General features: G+C 43.6%; 1 long non-coding RNA gene across 1 annotated transcript in view; it reads left to right on the top strand.

Annotated features, from left to right (window-relative positions):
- The first annotated feature begins 523 nt into the window (after positions 1–523).
- LOC122215399 overlaps positions 524–13,866 on the top strand; it is a 41,001-nt gene continuing 27,658 nt past the window's right edge. Inside the window, exons 1-3 of the long non-coding RNA XR_006200355.1 lie at positions 524–608; positions 1,823–1,875; positions 5,572–5,643. This is a non-coding gene — a long non-coding RNA (uncharacterized LOC122215399). The remainder of the gene's footprint in view (positions 609–1,822; positions 1,876–5,571; positions 5,644–13,866) is intronic.

Below are 13,866 nucleotides of genomic sequence, written 5' to 3'. Positions count from 1 at the left end.
TACCCGATGAACAATCTCACCTTCCACCACAGACACTTTCTTGAGAACTTCAGTGGTTTCTGGGTTTCACAGTCTCGAGTCAGAATAAAGGCTATGTATAAAACCTCACTTAAAAAAAAAAAGGCGGGGGGCGCCTGGGTGGCTCAGTCGGTTAAGCGTCCGACTTCAGCTCAGGTCGTGATCTCGCAGATCGTGGGGTCGAGCCCTGCATCGGGCTCTGTGCTGACAGCTCAGAGCCTGGAGCCTGCTTCGGATTCTGCGTCTCCGTCTGTCTCTGCCACTCCCCAACTCACACTCTGTCTCTCTCTCTCTCTCAAAAATAAATAAACATTAAAAAAAATAAAAGAAAAAAAAGACAAACTCACAGATCCACCTAGAGATGCTCCTGAGAGAAAATCTGGGAATCTCCTATCTTCTCTGACGGTCAGGAGGCTCCGTGATGTCACCTAGAGGGTTTCCCTTCTGATGTAGCAGGTGTGTGACCTGCTCATCACTCATTGTCCCATTTCTGCCACACACAGAGCTGCTGCCTGGGTCTCCTACTGGAGGGTGAATTTAGCCCTGCACCCAACTACTTCCTTTTATGGACAGGGGCCCGGAGACTTCCGGTATTCTTCCATATTAATTAGGTTCACTTTTTCTCCGTTTATGTTCTGATTTCATGGGCTGCTCATCTGCTGGTCTCTGTTTTCTTTCCTCCCTCCTTCCCTCTTTCCTGTCTTTCTCTGCCTTCCTTCCTTCCTTCTTTCCTTCCTTCCCTCTTTCCTGTCTTTCTCTGCCTTCTTTCTTTCCTCCTTTCCTCCTTTCCTTCCTTCCTTCCTTCCTTCCTTCCTTCCTTCCTTCCTTCCTTCCTTCCCATACACTGTTTGAAATTGTCAACTATTTCCACATATATAGCTAATTCCAAGATGATGGCATTTCCCCCCTTTCTTGCCCTCCTACTCTCTTGACCTGTACCAGTAACCTACCTACACTGGGGCTATGAACTGTATTCTAGGCCTGTATCCTGGGGGAAATTGCAAATTCCCTCCTGTGCCCCCAGCTCTTTGTCCACAACACTCTCTTGAAGTCCTTCCCCCTGACTTTCTGTTTGAGCTGGATGCCTGCAACCCTGTAACCCTGTAACCCTTATCTCCTCCCTGCATTCTATTTAGAGGTATCTAACAGCAATTGACTGGGGTTTTATTAGTTCTTTGGGTACATTTTCCATTTCTCAAGGATCTCTCATCAGGGGTTCTTTGCCAGTAATTACCTTAGCTCTGAAGACTTGAAGGGGCTTCCTCTCAGTGTTGAGTGATGGGATTTCTTAATATGACTGCTTTTTATTTTTGGAGGGGAAAAATTAAATTAAATGTGCTGTTCCATACTAGGCTTATTTAGTCTGCAAAGACATTGGAATAATTCTGTTAAAACGAGCAGCCTTCTCGATCATTCTGTCCAGTCACACAAAAATGAAAAGGCTGCCGTGTATTTATCATTTCCCTGAGGGTATGTGCACAAAAAGGGTCATAAATGCACTGAAAGGACAGATAGAATAACAAAGGCCAGTGGTATTGGGGTTGGCCATTCTCTGGGGTTTTACCTTCAGCAGGGGTCAGCAAACAAGGGCCTGTGGGCCAAATGCAGCCTGCTGCCTGTTTCTGTAAATAAAGTTTTATTGGAACACAACCTCACTTTCCATATTTTATATACATTTTTATATACAATGGTTTACATATTTTTTTATAGCTGCTTTTGTGCTGTAATAGCAGAATTTGGTAGTTGCAACAGAGACTGTATATGCCCCCAACATCTAAAGTATTTCTTGTCTGGTCCTTTACAGAACAAGTCTACCAATCTAATGAACAACGTTGATGAACTGATACATTATTTTTGGTAAGCATTATAGAATTTCCATACATCTAGTTGTTTTCCATGGAAACACAGCTTACCTGCATCATTTTACCATTTGTTCTCTCGCTTAACTGTGAAGGTCACATACAAGAGAAAGCTTTGTTTACAAAGTTAGAGACCCTTTCCTACTCATATCTCTTCTCAGTTTAAAAACAAAACAAAACAAAACACAATCAATCACGGGAGAACGAAAGAATAAATGATTCTTCTCTGTACCACATCTCGTCCCCCATTTATGGTCCTCCACGAGACCACAAATTCTCACACCCAAGTGGGACGTTACTAGGGCCGACACAGAGGACGTAGCTTATTTTAATTTACTTAAAGTGATTTTCCCTCAACCGAAAGATGCTAGAGTAATTCTTCAGGCTAAAACCTCTTTAGCCTCTGATATCTGGCACTCAGCAATCAGCCTAACAATCATGCTGAAAACTTACCACTTCACGACTATTTATGTCAAAAACAGGGATGCAGTTTCACAATTAGGTAATTGGTGTGCGTGACTTTCGTCTACTGTTTCATTTTGGAAATTGACTTGAATGCGAAAAAAAAAAAATGAACCCTTTCTTTCTTTCCTCGATGGCAAATACTGGAAGATTCCTTGATGCCCAAGTTATTTGGAGTGTGAGATTAAGAGAATTCAGGGGCCTTGAGCTCATCTGTGAGAAATTACATGGCGAGATATATATGATTCTTCATTAGCAGGCATGAGAAGTAATATCACATGAAAAACAATTCCCTTTTCTTTCCATCGCTTAAAGGAGCCAAAACTAATGTTAAGAGTGTGGAATTCTCTTCCTGGGCCATGATCAATAAATAATAGTAACAAGAATAGCGATGGCTGATATTTGTCGAGCACTTAGTACGTGCCTGACTGTGCTCATGGTTTACATACCTCATCCATTAACTATTCCCCACAGCTTTTTAAGGCGGCTGATATTTATTCCCATCCTACAGATGCGGAAATGGCAAATTTGAAACTGAAACCCAAGTCTGTCTGACGGTAGCTCAGGGATTTTTAACTGGAGGTGATTTTGCACCTCCCTCCCCTCCAGGGCGCACTTTGCAATGTCTGGAGAGATTTTTGGTCACAGCTGGTTGGGGATGGGCTCCAAGCATCTAGTGAGTGGAGACCAGGGATGCCTATATCCTATGTTGCACAAGATAGCCCCCCCGATGTAGGATAATCCAGCCCCCAATGTTGATAGTGTCAAGATCAAGTGAATTGTTCTGGAGTTTGCACAATTAATAGAGTCTTCTAAGTCTCTAGATTTAGAGGATGTCACCAGGGTTTCTAGCTTTCTTAATCCCAGGGGAGCGGTTTGTGACTACCTCCTTCCATCCATGTTTCCTGAATTACCTTCTTCTTTCTCTTAGAAAAAGTCTTGGGGGGCACCTGGGTGGCTCAGTCGGTTAAGCATCTCACTTCAGCTCAGGTCATGATCTCACAGTTTGTGGGTTTGAGCCCCGCATCGGGCTCTGTGCTGCCAGCTCAGAGCCTGGAGCCTGCTTTGGATGCTGTGTCCCCCACTCTCTCTGCCTCTCCCCACTCACGCTCTGTCTCTCTCAAAAATAAACGTTAAAAAATTAAAAAAAAAAAAAAAAAAAGAAAAAAGTCTTGGAAAATAAGTGAGATTTTCCCAGCAGCCACCAGTTCCACGTTCTACATACAGTTGATTAGATCTCTCTCATCCTTCCTCCCCATGAGTTTCCAGGGTCCCCTTTACAGACTTTCAGCATGGCAAACGCAGGAAACTACCTTTAGAGAACAGAAATACCACTGCTGTGATTCAGTCAGCCATGCTCCTTTGTCCTTCTGTTATTTCGTGTTAAATGTCTTAACCTGTCAGTGAAATGCCTGCTTGAGTAGGTGAAGACACATGGCAAGAAATGAGAAGCCAGAGGCCGGTTCTCCCCAAACCTAATTCACGGTTCTGACGTGCAGCACAGCCGGGCTGTGTTGATGGCTGTCTTCTCAGCAGGGTTTACCTTCCTCTGGCCTCAGTTCTGTTCTCCACAATCCACCCTCAAATCTCACATCGTGTGAGCACCGAATTTATCCAGGGCCATGGCAACCTTTCCTTAGTGGGCTTCTCTGAGCTGCTCCTTCCGTGGGGCTTAGTTCCAAATCTCTGACCTCAAGCCAGATTAGAATTTCAGAGCTAATGATCAACAGCGCATCAAGCTTCTTTCATATTCCATATCCGATTTTCTACTCAAAGCTGGCGGTTTTTATAGGAAAGAGGCTTCCAGGAAAGAAGCCGTTAAAAAGCAGAGTTGTTGTTGTTGTTGTTGAAGTGTATCTCTGCAACTTCCAACTCCTTTACTTACCTAGTCATGAGGCAACTTGGTGTTTCCCTCAGTTCTTACAAGTGCATTTAGCGCTGCCTCCACAGCAGGTCAGCAGAGAGCGCCATGTTGTGGGTATGGCGCCATGGCAGCCATTGTGGGGAGGTTTCTGCGGAAACATAAGGAAAGTCTTTGCCCTTGGGGGTTTTGCACTGTGCTTGAGGAAATGGGATATAGGCACCCACAGGGAAGGTGAGATAACTAAACAAGAGGTAAACAATACTGGAAAGCAATAATCCAAGAAGTGGCAAGCAGTATATACACATTTTTTTTTTTTTTAAAGATGTGGCCCATTGTTCAGGAAGAAGAAAATTTGCTCTGGTCTTCAAGAGTGTTTTGATGTCTCCAGGTAGAAGATGAGGTTTGAGGGAGAAAACACATGCTATGGGGAAATTAGAAAAAGAAAAGTCGGTGTATGTCAAATGCTAAAGGGAAAATGTGAAGGGGGGTTCAAGGTGCCGTGTGCTGACCAGCTATAGTGCAGGGGCCACCAAGGAGTGGGTAGAGGTAAGCCTACAGGGGTAGCAGGGGCCAGGCCTCAGGGAACCTAAAATCTCATTCCATCGTGATGGAATTGGAGCTTTATCCCATAGACAATGGGAAGTCTTGAAGCTTGCATCCAAATTAAAACCACTTCTTGAATACCTTCGCTTTCACTCATGGCCCCCATCTAATCCCCATTCCAAAAAGCAGAAACAGACTTATTCTTCTGAAACAAAAATCCAACCCTGTCATTCCTTCCTTCTGCCAGATGGTTTCCTGTGGCACTTAAATAAAATCCACATTCCACACCGCAGCTTCCATGGTCTTGTGTGATCTGGCCCCACCTCATTTTAGGCATCTGTGCCCCCAGATTCCAATGTCCCAGCCACACTGTCCTGCTTGATCCCATAAATCTTATTTCTACCAAGGAACCCTCTACCTGCTAAGCCTCTGGCGTGGACCTTCCCTCCTCTGGATTTGTCTGTGGCCAATTCCTTCTCCACATTTCCCCTCCTTGAAGTGTTGTGGTTTGATTCTGGTATATTTTTCACAGCTCTCAATACCATCTAAAATTATCATATATATTATATATACATGTCTATATATTGTTTATGTAATATGTATACTATGTAATTTAATTAGTCAATTAATTAATTTGCTTCTCCACTAGGAACTCTGTCTTGATTATCCTAGTATATTATGCGCTCATCCTAATGCTTAGTATGGTGCATGGCATAAGTAAGTTACAATAAATATTTGTTGAGGGGATGAATGTGTGGGGTAGAGATTGACATAGAAAGATGAATTATGGAATAACATTAATTCATCCATCCAATATTTATCAAGGTATTCTTTGCTAGTGGCTGAGGATACAGTGCTAAAGAAAAGAGATATTCTCTGCCACCATGGCGCCTCCAGGTAAGGGGGCCATCATTTAGCAAATGACGTCAAATGCGGTGAATGCTATAGGAGAAAAAATGCAGGTGGCTAAGACAATGTACAACAAGGGAAGCTCTTCTAGACCATGGAGTGTGGAAGACTTCTCTGAGGACCACATTCTGAGCAGTTTGGTGAGGAAGGAGGTGGGCTAAGAGAAGGCTACTCCAGGTAAAAGGAATAGCATGTGTGGGGCAGCAAGATAAGACACCATGGATGTACCCCAAGAACCAAAAAGTGGCCAGGATTCCAGCTTCTGGCGGGGTTCCAGGGTGGGGAAAGCAATGTCATGAAGTCATAGAGGCCATTAGTCACCAAGTTCTGAAGGAAACCACGAAAAGAACTTTAGATTCTACCCAGGGTATTAAAAAGCCATTGAAGAGGCTTGTGATCAGATCTGAGTTTTCCGCAGACCTCTTTGGCCTTTGTGTGGCTGGTGGACACCAAAGGGAGTGACGTGCAGGGTGACGAGTTGGCGGGTAGCTGCAGTTGCCCAGGTGAGAAATTAGTCAGGTAGTGGTGGGAGAAGAAAATACTCATATTTGGGAGATATTTGGAGGTAGACATTTTCTCCATAATTATCTGGATGCATGAGGTGAGAGAAGACCAGAGGTCTTGTCTTTCGGCCTCAGTTTATGGTTCCTAGGAAACAGATGGACAGGTAGTGTCATTGGCTAAGATTGGCACTTTCCTGGAAAGAAGGTTAGTTCAAATTGGGATATGTTGAATCAAGATACCTCGAGAGGGGCATCTGGGTGGCTCAGTCGGTTAAGTGTCTGACTTTGGCTCAGGTCAGGATCTCGCGGTTCGTGGGTTCGAGCCCCGCGTCGGGCTCTCTGCGGACAGCTCGGAGGCTGCAGCCTGCTTCGGATTCTGCGTCTCCCTGCCTCTCTGCTCCTCCCCCGCTCACACTCTGTCTCTCTCTCTCTCTCTCTCTCTCTCAAAAATAAATAAACATAAAAAAAATTAAAAAAAAAAAAGATACCTCGAGACACTTGATTTCCCATTTACGGAGATGTTGAATTGGAAATAATAATCAAGGAATGGCATAATGGTGGTCAGCTCCAAGGGGCAGCAACAAGAATGGCAAACAAGAGGGGCGCCTGGGTGGCGCAGTCGGTTAAGCGTCCGACTTCAGCCAGGTCACGATCTCGTGGTCTGTGAGTTTGAGCCCCGCGTCAGGCTCTGGGCTGATGGCTCGGAGCCTGGAGCCTGTTTCCGATTCTGTGTCTCCCTCTCTCTCTGCCCCTCCCCCGTTCATGCTCTGTCTCTCTCTGTCCCAAAAATAAATAAAAAACGTTGAAAAAAAAAAAAAAAAAAAAAAAAGAATGGCAAACAAGAGATGTAAGGTTTTTTTTCTTCCCCATGTGCTTGTAAATAACCCTCTCTCTCCATCCCCACCCCCCTCAAAGGCCTAGCTGCAATCCTAGATATTAAACATGTGAATAAAATCCCAATCTTGAGTAGGCAACGGGAGGAAAGAAGGAATTTCTGAAAAAAGCCTGATTCACTGTTCATGTTTGCGCCAAATTACTGTATTTAAGGGGAGAAAATATGATTTTCCAAATTATGAAAAACACCTTAAGTGTCCTTTTAAAACCGTAATAGATTCTCTCCTGCAAAGAACATTTTTGCACTGCAGAAATTAGTATAAATGTTGCTCTATTTTATGGCATAGGGAGACGAGGAAATGTGGCTACCAGCTTTTTATTAAACTCTGGACAAATTGGGGAGGATGTTTCCTGCTATTTGAAAGAAATGACTGATCTTGTTTTGATTTGGAAACGTTGAGGAGGTCGCGGAAGGAAAGCTGCAGAAACGGCTTAACACAGCTCTGGGGTGCATTTGGCAGGAAGTTTAGTGTGGGTTTTTTTCATGGGGAAATTAGGGGAAAAGGTGACTTTTATTGCTGAAATTAATTTTATTGCCGCACTAACTAACCCTCTTCCTCCTTCCTCCTTGCTATCACACAGAGATAAAAAGGTGACGAGAAATGCCTTTTCAGACACCATGGCTTCTCGTAGTGGTTGGAGATTCTGGCAGCCAAATGTTAGGTTTGTAAATATAGCCCAGAAAACTGCAAAGCTCCAAACAGATACATAAAGAATGAGGAATCTGATTAAGAAACGAGCATTTATATTTTTACTGGGTTTTACTTTTAACATAAAACATCTTGAAAAAAGTTTTATGATTTAGCATTTATGAATGACTAGATTTTAAGAGAATTGTAATATTTTTTTAGGGTATTTCAGCTCTATGAGTTATTTCTTGTAGATTCAGATAATGACATTATAAATCTTTCTGTGGAGGCAATTACTAAGGCAGAAATAGCCTATTCCCCATTGGCTCTTAGGTTCAGCTTACTGACATATTACAAGCAGGCTTACCGTGGTCATTAAAAACTGATCTGGGATTTATTGTACCTCTTTAAACTCTCAGTACTTTGAAAAGTATTGAACAGAAAGGAATACAAAGTGAAGTTACAAAGAAGGCCAGCAAGGCAATCAGGAGAAAAGCAGATTTAATTTATCCACCCCAAACCACCACAAGTATCATGAAAATGGAGCATGAGGTTTTTCACAGAGGCAAGGACACGCTTGCTAAGTATGGATTTTCATCTGAAATAGTTTCCAATCTAATGTGAGAATTGAGGCTTAAAGAGACGTTGGTGTAAGATACCACACAAAAGGTAAAGTGGGTTTTTTAACCTTACGGAGAAGGGCCCCACCTGGAGACGTGGAGCATCACGGGAGGAGAACAATCATCTCTGGCCAGCAAGGCATCCGATGCTCCCACGACAAGGGCCACTTACGCGCGGGTGGAAATAAACAAGAGCTTTCGCGTAGACATCTGGATTCCCTCACTATCTTACTCACTCTGAGTCGCTGGTCTCGACTCTCTGCTTCTCCCCAGATGATATCGGAATACCTTTTCTGGGAAAAGCTATGCCCAGCAACGTTCTAAGCAGATGTGTTCTATCGGCACAAAGACGCGGAGGTGAGGGAAATCGCAGTTGGAGACAAGGCCGAGCAAGGAGAAAGACTTTGTGAAGAAATGCGTTTAGGCTCTACCCTTCGTCCACAGAAATCAAGGCGAGGCAGTTATGGAGAGGGCACCGATGAGTCCCTTCTTCCCAGAGGTGCTTGTTGAACTCTGTGGACCCCTTCCCTCTTTTGAATGCAAATCCAGAGACAACTTGAAAATGCTTTTATCACCTTGCACAAGGCACAAGTGGAAAGTGTTGGGTCTGTTTATTTTGCCATTTGAGATTTTCTTGATGTTACCGTCCAGTAACATGTTCGTCACCTTTAAGGCCAAATACGTCACTAAAAATAAAACAAGAACACCCACCACACCTGCATACCGTTCTGTTTGTCTAAAACCCTGTTTTCTTCCCATTCCTCAGCTCTCAACTCAGATGCCACTGCCTCGGTGAGTCCTTTCCAGACCTTATACTCGCGTTCCATCCCGGTCACCTTACAGGGCACCCTTTCTGTTTCTTTACGGAGCTGGCCAACTTTTTCTGTAACAGGTCACACAGCAAATATTTTAGGCTTTGTGGAGCACATAGTGTATGTCTTAACTAGTCAGCACTCCACGGTGGCACAAAAGCAGCACAGATGATGCATAAACCGTGTTCTAATAAAACTTTATTTACCGGGAACAGTCTGCGGGCCATTGTTTGCCAACCCCTGCTTTCAGAGAAACTAAAGTTTGAAGTTTGTGTGTGCGTTTATTTATTTTCCAGATTTTTATGTTTCCCTCCATTAGAATTTGGGATTCCTGAGGCCAGTGGTGTAATCTACGGAGGTCGTCACTATCTCCTGAGCACAGAAAGGCTAGTACATATTAGGTGTTCAATAAATACCTGCTGAATAAATCAACCAAATGTCTCTGTTAAGTGGTGGTTGTGCTACTGTAGTCTCTTGTGGTGAGTTACAAAGCAAATCCATACTTTCTTTGAAAATAACTTAATTTTTAAAAATTAAGACCTTTGGTTTATGTGTAAAACAAAATGTTGGCATTAACATACCCTGAATTAATTTGGGGTTTGCCTTACGGTTTGGTTCAAACCTTTAATTCAGATTTCCCTCAGATCAGATTGAATCAGATTTGAAAGCTTCAATCCATAACACATTGTTTCATGGATTTCATGCAAATATTATAGCCCATGGAAATTTAAAGCTCCATAGCTCATGGAACTTTATTCATATAAAGGGTGTGAGTTCTGGTTGGCTCACTTACTAAAGAGTTCCATTTCTTTTTTTTTTTTTTAATGTTTGTTTATTTTTGAGAGAGAGAGAGAGAGAGACAGAGAGAAAGAGTGGGCACGAGCAGGGGAAGGGCAGAGAGAGAAGGGGAGAGAATCTGAAGCAGACTTTGCACTGACAGCCCGATGCGGGGCTCAAACTCACAAACCCTGGGATCATGACCTGAGCCAAAGTCAGACGCTTAACCAACCGAGCCACTGCCCCTAAAGAGTTCCATTTCATTGTTGTCTGCATACCAGGTCAGCCTTCTGTCCTTCTGTCCTTATGTTCAACCGTAGGTCCTAACATAGCCTATCAGATGAAATGGTTCTGTTTTCTGACAGTTTGAGATATTAAAATTCTTCCCACAGTTTCAGACATATTCTTTTTTATTTTTTTAAATGTAATTTTGAGAGAGAGAAAAACAGAGACAGGGACAGAGTGTGAGCTGGGAAGGGGGAGAGAGGGAGAGACCAGAATCTGAAGCAGGCTTCAGGCTCTGAGCGGTCAGCACAGAGCCCGATGCAAGGCTCGAACTCACAAACTGTGAGATCACGACCTGAGCCGAAGTCAGACACTTAAACGACCGGGCCACCCAGGTGCCCCTCAGACATATTCTTTATTCCTAATCCTGGTATATCTGGAACTCTTATTGTGTGGTTTTCCAGTTAGACTTCCCGTGTATGTGTAGTGATTATGGAAGACAGGCGGAGTTGTTTGAAAGGGTATCATTCCAGTGGAATTAATTTGCGAAGCTCCTTGACTGGAAATCTTCATGGAAATGTAGCTATTTGTACTAATTATGCTATTTCCATGTGTGAGCTGGTTTAGAAACCAGCATTTGACATTTTTTTCAGAGTGGGTTTACTGGACTCTTCTTCTAGGTGTCACTGAAGAGTTTTGGATTTGGCAGAAATCACATGAGATATAGCGAGATGCCTCCCTTTTCTTTGATTCGGTTCACCATTAAGAAAAGTAGCTTCACTAGAATGGAAGGAGAGAATTTTGCTGCCCTCTAAGACTCACTTCCTTTTTTAAAAATGTTTTTTCCTGGGGCGCCTGGGTGGCTCAGTCAGTTAAGCGTCCAACTTCAGCTCAAGTCACGATCTCGCGGTTCGTGAGTTCAAGCCCCGCGTCGGGCTCTGTGCTGACAGCTCGGAGCCTGGAGCCTGTTTCAGATTCTGCGTCTCCCTCTCTCTCTCTGCCCCTCCCCTGTTCATGCTCTGTCTCTCTCGGTCTCAAAAATAAAAAAACTTTAAAAAAATAAAAATATTTTTTCTAATGTTTATTTACTTATTTTGATAGAGTGTGCATGAGTAGGGGAGGCAGAGCGAGAGAGAGAGAGAGAGACACAGGGAGGGAGAGAGAGAATCCCGAGCAGGTTCTGGACTGTCAGCACAGAGCCTGATGGGGGCTCGAACTCATGAACTGAGGTCATGACCTGAGCCAAAATCAAGAGTTAGACGTTTAATTGACTGAGCCACCCAGATGCTCCAAGACTCGCTTCTTTTTTTTTTTTTTTTTTAATTTTTTTTTAACGTTTATTTATTTTTGAGACAGAGAGAGACAGAGCATGAACGGGGGAGGGACACAGAGAGAGAGGGAGACACAGAATCAGAAGCAGGCTCCAGGCTCTGAGCCATCAGCCCAGAGCCCGACGCGGGGCTCGAACTCACGGACCGCGAGATCGTGACCTGAGTTGAAGTCGGACGCTTCACCGACTGAGCCACCCAGGCGTCCCTCCAAGACTCGCTTCTAATTGAGGAAGGGTTCTTGTGGATCTGAGCTCTCCTAGACAGCCCTCTAAGCCAGTAGCATGCTCGTTGATTTGCACTTGAACAATAGTAAGATTTTGTTATTGTTGCTAAGTATTGTATTCATTTATTTTTTATTGACTTCAGACATTTGGAAAGTCATTGGTAGGTCATAATGAAGAATGAAGGGATGTCAACAATGTGAGCTCAGTCTAGGTATGAGTGTAGCAGTCATGTGTTGACTTTTATTTTCCTACCCATCCCATTGCATGGTTAGGCTGGGAGTAGCGTTGGCCTCTCTTTCCTCATGCTAGGTATTCCTCTAAGCCTTTAATTATGATTGTCCACTCTGTGACATTGTGACCCAGATTGGTCCTCTCATAATAGGGGACTCATTATCTGCATCACTCTGCTTGTCCAGGCATGATGTTAACTAGTTGAGCCGCTGAGGGTCTTTTCTGGAAATGGCAAGTAGACATTGAAGAGAAGAAGTCTGCTTTCCATGGGGGTCTCTGAGCTTCAAGCCAGGGATCCTGGGGAGGAAGGGGTGTGGGGTCATCTCCTCTACCATCCAAGCCAAACTAAGTAGGGCTAAAATGGAGAAAAAGAGGGAGCCCAGATACCACCATTTGAACTTCTGGACCAGCTGTACCCGAAATTAACTCTGCCCCTGGACTTCCCAACTATATGAGCCAATCAGTCCTCCCCTTTTTAACTCAGTCCTTTGATTTGGGTTTTCTGCCATTTACAACCAAAAGAATCCTGTCTAATATGGCTGTTTCCTACATTCTTTTTTTTTTTTTTTTAACGTTTTTATTTATTACTGAGAGACAGAGCATGAACAGGGGAGGGGCAGAGAGAGAGGGAGACACAGAATCGGAAGCAGGCTCCAGGCTCTGAGCTGTCAGCACAGAGCTTGACATGGGACCCAAACTCAAACTGCGAGCTCATGACCTGAGTCTAAGTCAGACACTAAGCCACCCAGGCGCCCCAATAGTGTATTCTAAATAACACTTATTCTTGTACAAACCCCTTTGGATATTACACACTTGAGTTTTAGTAGACAGCTGTTTTGTTTTACCTGCTCAATATTCTTTCCCTTTTGACAATAGAATCCCTCTGTCCAGTGGAGAACCCATCCCGTCTGGTTTGGGTAGAGTTTATACCATTCATCCAACCTTTACCCCTGCACCAAAACCTCCAGAAGTGAATATCCTGCACAAACTGGTCAGAATATCCATTCTCTGGCCACAGTGATTGTTTTAGAGATGGACACATGATCCAGGTTTGGCCAGTAAGAGTTCTCACAAGGAGTTTTGTCAGAGCTCAAGGAAAATATGTTCTCTCTTTCTCTCTTTTTTTCAATATTCATTTTTGAGAGAGAGGTAGACAGAGTGTGAGCTGGGGAGGGGCAGAGAGAGAGGGAGACAGAATCCGAAGCAGGCTCCAGGCTCTGAGCTGCCAGCACAGAGCCCGACGTGGGGCTTGAACTCACAAACCATGAGATCATGACCTGAGCCGAAGTCGGACGCTTAACCGACTGAGCCACCCAGGCGCCCCCGTTTTTCCTACATTCTTAACTTTAACCTGCTCCTCTAACCAACAGCTCTGTGATATAAAGTTTTACTCTAGCAAATATCTTTTAAGCATTTTAAGCTTAAATGAATATTCTGACATTTTATTCTACATATTCATTGTTGGGGATCTGTATAAAATGTAAAAACTGTTTAATTGCTCATAAGAACCTAGTATTTCTATAAAACAGGTTCTTAATTAGAGAGATACATCAGACTCTTCTTGAGTTACTGATTCATTTGATTTGTTTGGAGTAGACCAGGTGTGTGCTTAAAACAACAAAAACCACCCAGATATGCCTGGTTGAAAACCACAGCTCTATAGGTTTGATGACTTATTTATTAATAGCATTTTTATTAATTCCTGGATTTGGACCCTACAGATTATTTTGATTGAAGTCTCTTTTGCTAGCCAAAAGTCTCAAGGAGAACTCAGCTTGGGTCTTGTGCCTATTGAAAAATATTCTTTGTGGCCAGAGGGGAAGAAAATTCTATTTACTGTGACCTGGGCCACCCATCTTTGAAACAAAGAGAACCGTACCCCCCACCTCCCGCCCCGCTGCCACCATATGAATTGAGTACGATCTATTTGTAGGGTGAAGACAGCTGTCCCCAAAGAACAGGATT

Source organism: Panthera leo, chromosome A3 (assembly GCF_018350215.1).
Source record: "Panthera leo isolate Ple1 chromosome A3, P.leo_Ple1_pat1.1, whole genome shotgun sequence".
Taxonomy (NCBI): domain Eukaryota; kingdom Metazoa; phylum Chordata; class Mammalia; order Carnivora; family Felidae; genus Panthera; species Panthera leo.
This window is presented reverse-complemented; position numbering and strand designations above follow the sequence as displayed.